We start from the raw sequence: 14087 nt of genomic DNA on the forward strand, positions 1-14087 counted from the left end.
AGGCTGGAGGAGGTTGAAGTAGGGAGAAGGGAAGAGAAATGACTTCAAAGATGGCGGGGGGGGGAGGAAGAACATTATGATAACCAAGGAAGGGGCAAAACATGCAGAAACCAGCACAAAGCTTTCCTTGCACGCATTGCAGAAGAGGCAGGCTGTTTGTTTTTTTGCCCTGTCCCAGGGGTTTGTTGTGTGGGGGTGGTTCTACTTTTTCCTTTTCCTTCCCTAGGCTCTCTCAGAGTGACGCACCATAGTTGAAATCCCTTTCTTGTGGAAGCAGCAGCAATGATCTCTTTACACTGGCATTGCTTGTGCTTGTTGTAAAAAATAGTCCCGGTCATTTTTTCTCAGTTTTCTTACACATGTCACAAAAGGGTGACTACTGGATCTTTTGTATCCCAAGAGGTAAAGGTAAAGGTTCCCCTTGACAATTTTTGTCCAGTTTTGTCCGACTCTAGGGGGCGGTGCTCATCCCCGTTTCCAAGCCATAGAGCCAGCATTTGTCCAAAGACAATCTTCCGTGGTCACATGGCCAGTGCGACTTAGACACGAAACACTGTTACCTTCCCACCGAGGTGGTCCCTATTTATCTACTCGTATTTATATGCTTTCAAAGCGCTAGGTTGGCGGGAGCTGGGACAAGCGACGGGCGCTCACTCCGTCGCGTGGATTCGATCTTACAGCTGAAGATCTACAGACCTTATGGCACAGAGGCTTCTGTGGTTTAACCCCCAGCACTACCACGTCCATTTGTATCCCAAGAAGAAAAATATTAAACAGCAAAGGACCTCATAAGACACATTAATAAATACAAAATGAATATACTTTATTACCTATTGATTACAATTCTAAATAAAGGGGTTTCCTGCATTCAGCACATTCACACCACATACATACTCACCAAAGAGAGAAGAATTCTTTATTTGCATTGTCCAAGTTCCAAAGAAAGTAGTTCCAAAAGCCTTTTAGTCTCAGCAGACAAATTATGGTTGCCCAGACCCCTCTTTTTATATTCTTTTTAGGCAGGTTGCTAGCTGGGGATGTGCATTAGATGTTTCTTTGTGTCCCCCCTAGATATATGGTCCTTATCCCTTATTATGAAGTATGGGATGTTTAATGTGCCTTCCATCACTTAGTGGGCAGGTGTGGAATCTGCTTTGCTCAAGAGGAGCCTCGTACCAGGGTCTTCTTAATCCCCTCGGCTCCACTCTCTCAGCAGCAGATGCGTTCTGTCAACTTAGTTCAAAACGTTCACAATTCAAAAGTCAAATTTCTCACAATGAGGGCTTCTAGCTAGAAATACAAAGTCCCATAGTTCCTCTGGTTCTGTTGGTCTCCATCTTTTTTTTTTGTCCTAACTCTCTCTCTGGCTCTTCACCTGATCCAGGCCAAACATACATCACACACCTCACGTACATACATGCTGACTTTAATATCCCACTCAAAAAGTTTAAGGAAGAAATTTTTTGACAAAGGGCTACAACATGTAGAAGGCAACCAGTGACACCCCCCTCCCCAGAAAACATCATGCAACTCTCTTGGGGGTCATGACCCCCAGGATAGGAAATACTGAGCTAGAGTCTTGTCCTGGTGGGAGACGCTCTTCAGCATTCATTCATTTAGCAAAGTGTTGTTTTTTTTCTCCATAGGTTTAGCCTAGTGTCTCCTCATTTAATATTCAGAACTTGAAGTGTGTCCAGAAGCAGAAGAAAAGCCTGCTGAAATCGGACAGTGATTTGCTTAATATTTGTAAACATTCCTGCTTTTAGATGTCAAGCCCTGCTCTGCAGATAGCATTCAGCTTTGTACTTGATGCATGTGCTGGCCTAGAAGCCCTTCCCATTTTACGAGGGTTAATTTGATATCACCCAAGCACAACATTTAAAAGGGGGCTTTAAAATATGATCGTGGTGGTGATATAGAATCATGTCTACCAAACTGCTGGTTAGCTCAGTGATTTAGAGCGAGTATGGGAGTTTGATTTCCCACCGTGCTTCCTTGACGGGCTGGATTCAGTCCATACAATCCCTTCCACCTTTGCTGTTTTAAGATGATGATGATGATGATGATGATGATGATGATGATGATGATGATGATGATGATGATGATGATGATGATGATGATGATACTCTTTATCAGGCACCCAGTGCAGAAGATTGGAGAACCATCTGTCAGATCTGCTTTGATTTGAATTCCTGCATTGGGAAGGGGTTTGGACTCAATGGCCTTTACAGGCCCTATTCAACTCAGTTATTCTGTGATTCTATTTTATGATCCTAAGATTCCTTTGTGGAGCAGTTCATTAACTGCTTCAGTTTTCTACTGTCTTCAAAACTGATGATATCATTTGCAAACCTGATTTTCCCACCCTATCTTTGTCTTACATGCTTTGCATACGGCTACCATGCCTCTGTGGGTAAAAGAGAATGAATACTGCTTGGAGAATGGATAAGGCTTCACTTTTCACAGTGAAAATGGGCCGCTCTTTTTTACCTTTTTACTCACTGCTGTTTCCAAAGTATTCAGAAGATTTGACTTTTCCTTTCATGGATGCTCTCCTCCTAAATCTCCACAAAGGTCTTTTAGTAAGAAACTGGAGCCAAAGTGTTCTTTAAAAGCCATTGGCACTTGATTTCGTGGGCCACTGATGCCTACGCACTTACCGGCAGCCTCTCAGCCATTCCAAAAGGCAGAAGCATGACTCCTCCTTACATAAGCTGTGTTGACTGTTTTTCACTGTGGCATCATTATATCTTCAACAGTGAAAACCCATTCAACCAGAAAGAGAGAAATTACTGAGGTTTATGCTCTTTATTTATGCAGACAGAATCTCATCGGTGTCTGCAAAGATTCCAAACCAAAGAAAGAAGTCCTGCCTGGATTTGGGGGCTATTTATTCTTGAGCAAGCATAAATTGTCTCCTTAGGCCATATGTCTATAATGTATCAACTGTTGATGAGATTTGAATTGCTTTCTAAGGATACTTTGACCTGTCAGGAAATGAGGATAAGTCCAAATGGATCTACACTTGCTGGTTTTGAAAACTTAACTAAATGGATGCTGTTGCCTTGTTCTTATGCCATAGGTTCTACGTGTATGTTGGACATTTGATTCTACCACTCCTACCACAGTGAGTGAGGAAAAGCTCGTTGATAGAACTGTGTGAAAAAAATGGACAGGGAAAGGAGCAGGACTAAACAGGAATTGTTAAAAATCAAAATTAAAACGTTGAAAGGAACATTTTAAAAAACAGCACACATGTGCTTTGAAACAGTGTAGTCCATCTTACTCTCTCATATCACTGTTTGAGAAATTGATTGACAGTGACGGAGGCTGTTCAAGATATTGTATGTCAGTGTGTGTGTATATATATATAGCCTCATACAGTGTAAATATATACACTATTCCCATTACATATGCAAGAAAAAAGGTAACATATGCAAAAAAAGTAAAGGACCTCTGTCAAAAAAAGTTTTCAAAAATGTGACAATGGAGTTGAAAAAAAGAAGAAAAAGAGAAATAAGCAAAGGTAACAAAAGGACAGGGAACATCAAAAGGGATCTTTACAAAAAAAGGGGGGAGGTTTTCACATTAAATGTTCATGTGCTATGTAGATCTCACAGACATTATTATTGTAATTTAAGTGGGCATGCAGTACTCTTCACCCTACTGCACAAGACTGTGACTAAGTAACTACCTTGGGATAGAGCACTGAGGCAAAGATAGGGAATAAATAAATAAATAAATAAATAAATAAATAAATAAATAAATAAAGAAAGAAAGAAAGAAAGAAAGAAAGAAAGAAAGAAAGAAAGAAAGAAAGAAAGAAAGAAAGAAAGAAAGAAAGAAAGAAAGAAAGAGAAAAAGCATATTTTAGTATCTATCTGAAAGGTCTTGTGCCTCGTATCTTGTGCGGCCTACTGAGAATGAATTATCTATGGAAAGAAAATAAACAGAGGTCAATGGACTTTTGTTGAAATATCTAGCTAGGCAACAATCAGTTATTTCAGAGGAATGGTTTTGACAGTGCTTCCAGAATGTTCACTTCTGGGACTAATCTTGCATCTGAAGCTTATTCGGAAGTAACATGCACTGCTATATGCTTCCTGCTATGTGTCAGCATGTTTGTGTGGTTTGCATCTTTTCTTGCAAAATGATTCTCCACCTCCAAAATCATTGTATGCAAAAAATATGAAAGAAAACTGTTCACATACATTCACCAATCAGACCCTCTACATTTGGTGCTTGGACGGGGAAGCTCATGTGTTGTGTGGAGGTAAGCTAACCACTTACATGTCACCAAAAAGGAGGACATATGGCCACTCTCTTACCAATTTATATCTTCCTTTAATCAACCCTGACCTGACAGCTATTGATTTAAAAAAAAAAAAAAGCAAAACAAAGCGTGCTCTTTATAGTGCTTCAAGCACTCTCTGGAGGATTTACAAGTTAATTATGCAGGCTACACATTGCCCCCACCCCCAGCAAGCTGGGTACTCATTTTACCGACTTCGGAAGGACAGAAGGTGAACCTTGAGCTGGCTACCTGGGATTGAACCCCAGGTCGTGAGCACAGTATTGGCTGCAGTACAGCAGTTTAACCACTGCTCCATTAGGCTCTTAAAATTAAAAAGTATGTTAATTGGTTTAATAATTCACTCTAGAAGTACTGACAAAGCTAGGGATCTGTAGGAGAGAGTCCTTAGTATCTTCACATACAGCTCCAGTAGTTGCTTTGGGGAAGTCACTCAGGTAAGCTGGGGGTTCCAAAGGGCCATGGGTTAGAGATGGACCTGAACCACCAGTTGGGTGGTTTGTAACGGTTCATCTTTTGGATGAAGAGTTGTTCTGTGAGCACCCTGGCTTCTCTCCCTTGTGTCCTTCTGTGGGTGCCCACTCAGAGGAGGAGGAGGTGGGGCAGGAGAGTCTGTGAGTCTGCCTCTGAGGGGGGCGACCACCGGAGGAGGCAGAAGAGGAAAGCCCACAAAACACCTGTTCATCCAAAGGACAAACCGGGGTGGGTGGGTTCCTAATTGATTAAATGCCGACTGAGATTTTGCCAAAGCATTTGAATGAAGAGCAAAATGGCACCACCTTATTCTCCCACTTCCAGGTGCTCTGTTGATTGTGGCCTAACATAAACACAGTCTTGATGCTGGCCTTGATCTCAGACTACATATGTTGCTATGTTGATCGACCAGGCTGCTGGGCCAGACCTGAAAGTCTAGGGAAAGGACCAAGGCCTGGTTGATGCCTCCACCCCACCCACCGCCGGCCCCACAGCAGTTATGGCTCTGCTGGGGACTATAGAGGTCTGAGAGGGTTTTAGATATCCAAGAGAAGTGACACTCCTCTGTTTCCTGTCACCATGTACGGGTGTGAAAGCTGGATAGGAAAGAAAGCTGATGGGGGGGGAAGAAGATTCACTTGATATGTGGTGCTGGAGGAGAGCTTTGTGGAGACCCTGGACTGCCAGAAAGACAAACAAGTGGGACTCCTAGATCAAATGAAGGCTCAACTATAGTTGGAAGAAAAATGTTGAAATTGAGGCCGTCTATTTTGGGCAAATCATGAGGAGGCAGGATTCTCTAGAAACGACAACAATGCTGGGAAAGGTGGAAGACAGTAGGAAAAGAGTAAGACCATATATGAGATGAACTGACTCAGTAAAGGAAGCCACGGCTAAGCAGGGAGACGGTGGAGCTACTGCTGCAATTGAGAGGAAGAGTGGGATCTTCGCAGTGCCAGGACACATGAATGGACAGGCCGGTTCTGGGGATTGGACTCACATTAGGTGCAGCTAGGATGGTGATATTCATATTCATTTATGAATACAAATATCCCCATCCCTATGCATGATTCAAAGTCGATGAATCACGAATTACAAATTTAGGATTTTTCCTGATGAATTGATTTATCAATTTGGTGTTTGTTTTTTTTACTTTAAAACCCTGTAAAATGGCCCCACAATAACATAAAGACAACACATTTGCAGAGAAGCTTCCCCTGACTCTTCTCTACAAGCTCTGCTGGTTTGGGGATGTTTAGGTTCCAGACATCTGAGTCATACACCCACAAAGAGGGTCCCCCTAGAAAGGTTCCCCCTGGCACCTAGAGACACCAAAATCATGGAGAAACTTCCTCTGGCTCTCCTCTACAGTCTCTCCAGGTTTGGTGAAGATTGGGTTTCAGACATCTGAGTAGGTCCCCCCAGGAAAGTGCCCTTTGGCAGATGGCTTACGGAAATCCAATCTTCACCAAACTGGGAGATATTGTAGAGGAGAGTCATGGAAAGCTTCTCTGTGATTTTGGTGTCTCCAGGTGCCTAGGGGGGAGGGCTGTTTTAGAGCCCAATGAATCAATGAATCAAAAATTGCAAAAAATTCATTGAGTCATATTTATCAGGGGCATTGATTCGTACAAATACAAATCAACAAATTAGCGATTTTTAAAATGAATTTGGTGACTCATGTGTTAATTCATACCCATCTCTAATAATAATTGTATTCTGTAAAATCAATTCAGATTTAATATGATCCTTTCCTGGGTTTTCCAAGTAGACAGTACTCAGAAGTGGTTTACCATTCCCTTCTCGGGGCATGTCTGGCACTCTGCAGCTTGTCCAAAGTGGCACAGGTTGGTTCTTCAGATACGCATTGTGAGGAATTGAAGTCCCAATCTTTGGTTCCACTGAGCCATCCTTCCAGTTGTATATAAGGCAGGAAGTGGTGATCAAGTTCAGCCATCTTTCTTTAATTTCTAGTCTAGGGGTGGGTGAATCTGATCTACCCCATAGGCCATGGGGTACTGCCATAGGCTGATAGGCATTACAGAATCATCCCCCTCCCCAACTCAGATTGCTTTTAAAACTGGTTTCATGGTGATCTGGAACAGCAAAGAAGTGAAGGATTAAGCTGATATGCACAGCCTGTCCCACAGTGCTTTTCCACTCTTCACCCACCCCTCCTTCAGTTGCTTTTTTCTTTAAATAACAGCAAGAAAAGGGGCTGTTGGGGGTTCTGTTACATGCATTTGCGTGTAATGTTTAGTTAGGCCCTAAGATCCAAAACCACAGGCTTTGTGAACGTAGTCTAGTGCACTTACCACCTGGCTGCTCTTTCTCCTGCATGGTCTCTTAATCTTAATGTCTGTTGCTTTGATGAGAATACAGGGCAGTGTAGGCCAAATCAAATCCCCTGGTGATGCATGGCATTAAAATGAAACACAATAAAGCTCAAACTTGGCCCTTGTGTCAAAACTCTGGCGAATCCTTTTCAGGGATTTGTGAACAGGGAACATGGTAGAGGTGAATGAAGGACAAGCTGTAATTACCTGAAGGGGTCCTGTTTTGGTTTTTTAAAAAAGCTGGCAAGGGGGGTTATTTCCTTCCTCCCCCTTCCCTGAAGGCATGTGCGCGCGCACACACACACACACACACACACACACACACACGAGAGAGAGAGAGAGAGAGAGAGAGAGAGAGAGAGAGAGAGAGAGAGAGAGAGATTGGCAGTTTCAAATTCGTAAAGTGTTTAAACATAAGGTTTTTTAGAATGCTTCCATCAATCCAAAGAGATATATGGTTTCGCTGGAATTTCTGCACTTAATCGGAATTTTGCGTTCAGCAAAATGCATGTTAACATGATTCTAAAGAGGAGAGATGAGAAACAGCTTCCCTCTCCACTGGGGTAAAGTTTTGGACACATAAGGAACAGCTGGACACATAAGGAAGAGTTCGCCTCCAACAAAGCCGCGCTATGTGAAATTTTCTTTGCCATTTTCTTGCTTCAGTTCAGGGGCACATGTTTGGCAGCGCTTCCCCATCCTTCGTTCACTGTCGTCATACCCAGTTACATAATTCAGTTCACACAGGTTGTCTTGGCAAAGCCACCCCACAGAGCTTGTTCACATTAGCCTGTGGTTTCAACTCTCTTGCTCTAAACCCATTTTTCTTCATGACGGTCAACAAATTTGACTGGCCTTCACTTTGTGGTCTGCTTTAATCTTGTGCTGCCTGAGAGAGCTCTTGTGAAGTAGACAAGAGGAGGGTGTGTAAACTGTTGCAGAAGAAAGAAAGAAGAATGAGCAACTAGGGCTTGGCCCCAAAGGTACTGAAATTTATAGGTGAATCTGCTAATGAATGTGAGGAAAACAAAGGAGAGCATCACCCAGCAGTAGCTGAACATGCCCTAAAACAAGCTGGACATGAAATTCTGTTTCAAAATACTGAAATGCTGGACAACACCAGCAATCATTACATTAGACTGCACAGGGAAGCCATTGAAACCCACAAACACCACCAGAGCTTCAACAAAAATGTTTAAAACTCAACAAAGTTTGGCTCCCAGCATTGAAAAATACAGCTTGCGAAAGGTCAACGAACTCTACCCAGCCGCAAGGTCCGGTGATCACTACACACAAAAGACCAGCTAACGACACCCATCAATCACTGTGACAGATAGTCTCTCCTCCTTATCACAGCAATACACCCACATTGATCACCATAATCACGCATCTCCTGAAAAGGACAAAAGCTGATCCCACAGCTATAAATACTCAACTCTCCAAACAAACTGGACCAAAGCACAGAGTTCTGATTCATGTCCTCTGAAGATGCCAGCCACAGAGACTGGTGAAACGTTAGGAAGAGCAGCCTTCAGAACACGGCCAAAGAGCCCGAAAAACCCATAACAACCATCACCCAGCTTTATTCACTTTCCTTTTTCTGAAAGCATAAACTCTCTCTTTTTTAATGGGGGGGGGGAGATCACATTCTCTTCCTCTTTGGAGTGGGTGGGAGATGGTACCTCTTGTCACAGTTGCCCAGATGGCCGGTGACCGCTCTGGATGACAGGCTCCCAGTATGATCATATCATTGCTTTTCCTCTATTATCTATAGAACTTCCTGCTGTGTTCTACCACGTTCCATTTACACCAGTGGAACAGGATGGAGCTGCGTAGGCAAGGAAAGGACATTTGCTCCACCCTCTTCTCTTCCTACTCCTCTCTTTCCATTAATATATTTGTAGGCTCTCCAAAAAGGCTCAGCTTTTTTTAAATGAAAAAATATTGTTCCTGAAGCAGGGATATTTTCATTAACGTAGGGATCGGGGCTAACTTCTGCTTCCCTACACCTAAGTCTTTTCAACTGCAGGTAAATTATCCCTGCTTAGCTTATTGACAAATGGTGCTTAAAAACAGCCCCTTTCCTTTACCTTTTACTTTAGAATAAATGTGCGGGCAGCTGGTGGTAGTGCTGTATCCGCTGCTTTCCTTACCCTTCCAACGAAGGAAGTCAAAACCACGTACTAAAGAGACTGTGAGTCACCTTGGCATTGCAGTCCCAGACGAGAATGAAAAGCTGCCTCTGTGTGTCTAAACAAGTGTATAGATTGCATGACTGCAGCAGTTTACTTCCACTGTCATTGATTCCAGTGGGATCATAGAATTCATACTGTTCTGCTGTAGAGCTCTATGTTGTTCCCTAAACCATCCATTCTCAACCTTTTCTTTAGCCATGGCTAGAGATGGGCAGGAACTGCCAAAGAGGCAATTTGTGCTGGTTCATTTTTTAGCTGAACAGGTGTTTGACACTGCCCCACCTCCTCTGGTGGGCACCCACTCGTAGGCAGTGCCCCAGCTTCCCTGCCCCGCCTCCTCTGGGTGTTGCCTCTGATTGGGTGCTCACTGGAGGAGGGGGAGCCTGGGAAGTTGCAAACACCTGTTAGACCAAAAAATGAACCAGCACAAACTCAGTGTGACAGTTCGTGCCCATCTCTTGCCATAAACACAACATGAAAGAAATATAGACAGAATCAAGATTGTATGAGTTGCACAACAAACCTTATAAGGCAGTATGTGAAGAACTGTTTCCAGTCTGTGGCCCCCTTCAAATGTGCCCGGCCTTCCCAAGGGGCCATAGGACCCCCCATTGAGAACGGATATACCATACTCAATTATGTGCCATCAAATCAATTCTGACATGGCGACCCTTTTCAGGGTTTTCCAGATAGCGAATACTCAGAAGTGGTTTACCATTCCCCTGATTGGGGGATGCCCTGGGACTGTGCAGCTTGCCAAAGGCCACACAGGCTGACTCTGCTCACTGAAAGCACAGTGGCTAATTGAACAACTGACTCCTGGCTCCACAGCCAGATAACTAAACCACTGAGATAGCCAAATAACACTAGGTGGTTTTCTAGATGAGACACTGATTCTGCATTTGGAAGCAGTGCATCCGTAAGAGGGAAAAACAAATGTACACATTCCTCTTTATTCTAACATGGGTTAGCCTCAATCCACATTTGATAGATTGGCTTGCTATAACCCTGGGAGGTTCCAGCGCTGCCTCGGCTGTTCCCACTTTCCTCTTCCATGTGGTGAGTGACAGATCTGAAGAAGAGAGACTCCACTCTCTGTGGGGGACTCTACATCTGCTTCAGAACAGAAGGAAAATCAGTGACGCACACTCACATGGAGAGTCCCCAGGGATAAAAGGGGGCACTTCTCTTTAGAGTTGTCACATGTCACATATAAGACTGCAGTGAAATTGAAATAATAGGGACTGGAGTACTCTCTTCTACACAATTTATTAACTACTGAATAGGCCATATGTGCATGCACTGGAATTAAAATAGAGGGATTGTTTATTATTATTATTATTATTATTAAAATAAAAAGAATGTATTCCATTAAAGCAGTTGTGCTGTAGTAGTTACTAATGTTTTTCTGCTCAGAAAGGTAAGTCAATATGTAGCAACGCATTATTGTCTGACACACACATGTTATTCAGAGGTATTCCTTTTATTGCACCACTACAATTTAAACAAATCTCAAGCTTTTGTGGACAAAATCCCACTTCTTCAGGTTTAGCACAACGTCTCCATGGATAGTGCAGAAAAACTGTAGAGAAAAGCCCAAAAATGGATGAAACATGTCTATGAGAGGTGATGTAAGTCCGCCTGAGGTTGCTATCCTGAGCAGCTTTGTAGTCTGGTTGGAGTTTGTACACCCCCGTTGTTAAGACCCAAAGGTTAGCAATTACTCTGTGATTCCCCACCCCCCGGCCACCCACCCACACTCACATTGCCTGCTTGAAACATGGCGCTTCTTTTTGGCTTATGGGGAGAAGGAGAAAGAGCACAGAGACCCAGCAGCCTCGGTCTGGTCTAGCACAAAATAGGGGTTATAGTTTGGTTTACTAACCAGGCAATACGGTCAATTGTACCAAATTAGTCAAATTAATTAGTCAAATTAATGATTTTACTTGGGGAGCACAAGGAGATGTCTCTTCAATCACCTCTGGCGGAGCTGAAGAATCCACATGGCTGGTGTTGAGAGTCCACATCATCTTGCAGATGGTGCTGCACATGGCAATTAATGTTATCTTATACAGACCACCTGGCCTTTTCTTTGTTCTTTCTGGAATATAGATTATTGTTACTGGGCGTTATGTGCTGTCAAGTTGCAATAGGGGTTTCAAGGTGTGTGAGAGGTTCAAGGAGTAGTTTACCATTGGCACTCTCGCCTCTCCTTGAGTTACCATGACTGAGTAAGGATTTCAACCCAGATCTCCTCAGTCCGTTTCTCTACTCTGTTGGGCCAGAAAATTACCGTGACGTACTCTCCATTTCCCCATGGTGGACAATTCTGGTACTGCGCTTTGAATGTACTTCCAAGAATCACGACTGGTGAAATACAGCAATATTCCCTTGCCAACCAGGGCTGATTAGAGAGTGACCTAAAATGTGAAAAAAATATTTGAAAATGCCTCTGATATACATTAAAATACCACTAAAATATAATGTTTAAAAATAATAAGAAAATGTTGCTTGTCAAACAAATTAAAAAAGCGTACTCATTATGGTACTTTAGAAATGCAATTACAGCTATATTCTTCTTGCAACATCAAAGAGTAACAAGTTACTGTGTTACTTGCAAGAAATTATCTCCAGACTCTGAGTTTATGAAAGAAATGCAACTAAACCCATAACGAGACATAACTTTCTATTTAAATGGGATTTAAATACCTGTGACTAGTATATGCTACAATATACGTATGTCACATTTTGTTCTTTAAATATTACTCTGCACTTTTCTCTCTCTTTAAAAGCTAGAAAATTTTTTCCCAGGTTTCCTCCTGAGACTTTCAAAAGTGTTTACACATCGGTGGGAACTAGTGGAATTGAAGGATCTGTTAAAATGACCATCTGTATGCAGTATTTTCTCAAGTAAGGTCATAGTAAGGCAAACTGTGAAGTGAGAAATTGTTGGGATTATGTTGAAACATCTCTTGAAAAGCATGTTCTGTTTTTAAAACAAAAACCAGCAACCCTGCCATTACATCAAATTTAATCATATTTTGGGTTTTTGTTGTTGTTGTTGCTAGTGCTAGTGCTGTTGTTACTGTTGCTGTTGTTCTTGTTACAAAGAAGAGTTGATGCTGTTACTTAATAAACTGGAGCAAGCCATATATTCTGGCATTTTCCTGAGGTTGTAACTTTGATTCCCAGTACCATAATGATTTCCATTATTGTATTGGCAGGTATTTCTAAAACATTCCTAAAATCAGCAGTTGGCAATGGAGAGGAGGTTGAAAAGACAGCTTGTGGCTTCAAAAGCGCTTCCACTTTAATGGACTCCTTATGAGCTATATTCCAGTTATTGTTCAAAGAAATGAGAGACCTGGAAGAAGTGAGGTTTACCTTTGCTACAAAACACGGGTGCTATTGGACTGCAAAAACCTGCAACCTGAGCCGGCATTATAAGTGGTGAGGAATGCTGGGAATTGCAGTCCATCAACATTTGGAGGGTTGTACCTCGCCTATCGATAGTATAAACTTAAGAACTACAGTATTGTGATTGAGATTTCAGAAAATCATACAAAAGAAGAAAGGAGACATGCTTGAGCTTCTGTCAGTGTAAGCTTTGGAAACCTGCTGTTTCAAAGAGCCAAGATTCTTGTAAGATTCTTCATGTCTCTGGCTTCAAAGCCAAGACTTAGTTGCCTGTCCATTCTGAAAAGAGTTCTGTGTAACCCTGAAGCAAACTTTGGACACCTAGATGCTATGACTAGCTTCTCCCTCCTTGAGACTGGACAGCTAAAAGTCCTGCAATTGTGGAAGTAAGAAGCAGGCTTTAAAAAATCATATTGCCAGCAGTTGGGTGAATAAGAGGTGATAAGGAGTGCTGCAATGAAATTAAAATTAATGTGAAACTGTGTTGGGGTGAATGTATGTCACCATTAAAGGAATACTTTGGATTTAACAGCAAATGGAGGTTTCCACACAGGGCTGGGAATTGCAATTTTGGCACCCAGGGCTTTGCTGCCCTATTGTGTGGGGAGAGGAGAGAGAGATTTACAGCACATGGTGGCTGTACTGGTTCAGTGCTGAGGCTACCTGGTATCTGTTTCCTTCTACCACAGAGGAGCAGCTGAAGGCAGCAGGTACACTTCGAAAAGGGTGGTCTTGTACCCTTCTAGGACCAAATTTTTGTACCCTCTAAATTTTTAACATCCTGGGTCTAAGCACCCAGTTGCCGTGCCAGTTTTGGATCTATTTCCATGGAAACTATTACACATGAAAATGAACTATTGCAAGACACTGTCAGAATATAGAAATTTTGTAGGCCTGAACCAGAATAAATGTATTATTAATGAGCTGCCATTGTGCACAGATGTGAGTACGCTGAGTCACTCTGAAGATGATGCAATGTCTGGAAATAAGAAGACACCAGGTGCAGAAGATGAAGTCATGTGTCTTCTGATTGGACTAGAGATGCCATGTATATGTATATAAGTGAACACTGTCTGTGTATCATTCTCTTCTTTCTTCACCATTTGCTGCTATCCACTATGTCCGTTTGTGTAAAGAGTTCCTGCCATGCTGATGTGATGCCTGCCTGTAAATAATTGTAAATACTGTAAATACCACCGTCTTGCAAAAGAAGAACTTGTGTTTTCAATAACTCTGCGTTTTTCCTGTCGCCAAATCCGTGAGGCTTTCTCAACCCTCACCTCTCCATGCAGAGATCAGAAGCTTTTGAGAACAAAACAGTTGGTCATGATCTGGAAGCTTTCAAGAACAAAG

Source organism: Pogona vitticeps, chromosome 5, assembly GCF_051106095.1.
Source record: "Pogona vitticeps strain Pit_001003342236 chromosome 5, PviZW2.1, whole genome shotgun sequence".
Lineage (NCBI taxonomy): Eukaryota > Metazoa > Chordata > Lepidosauria > Squamata > Agamidae > Pogona > Pogona vitticeps.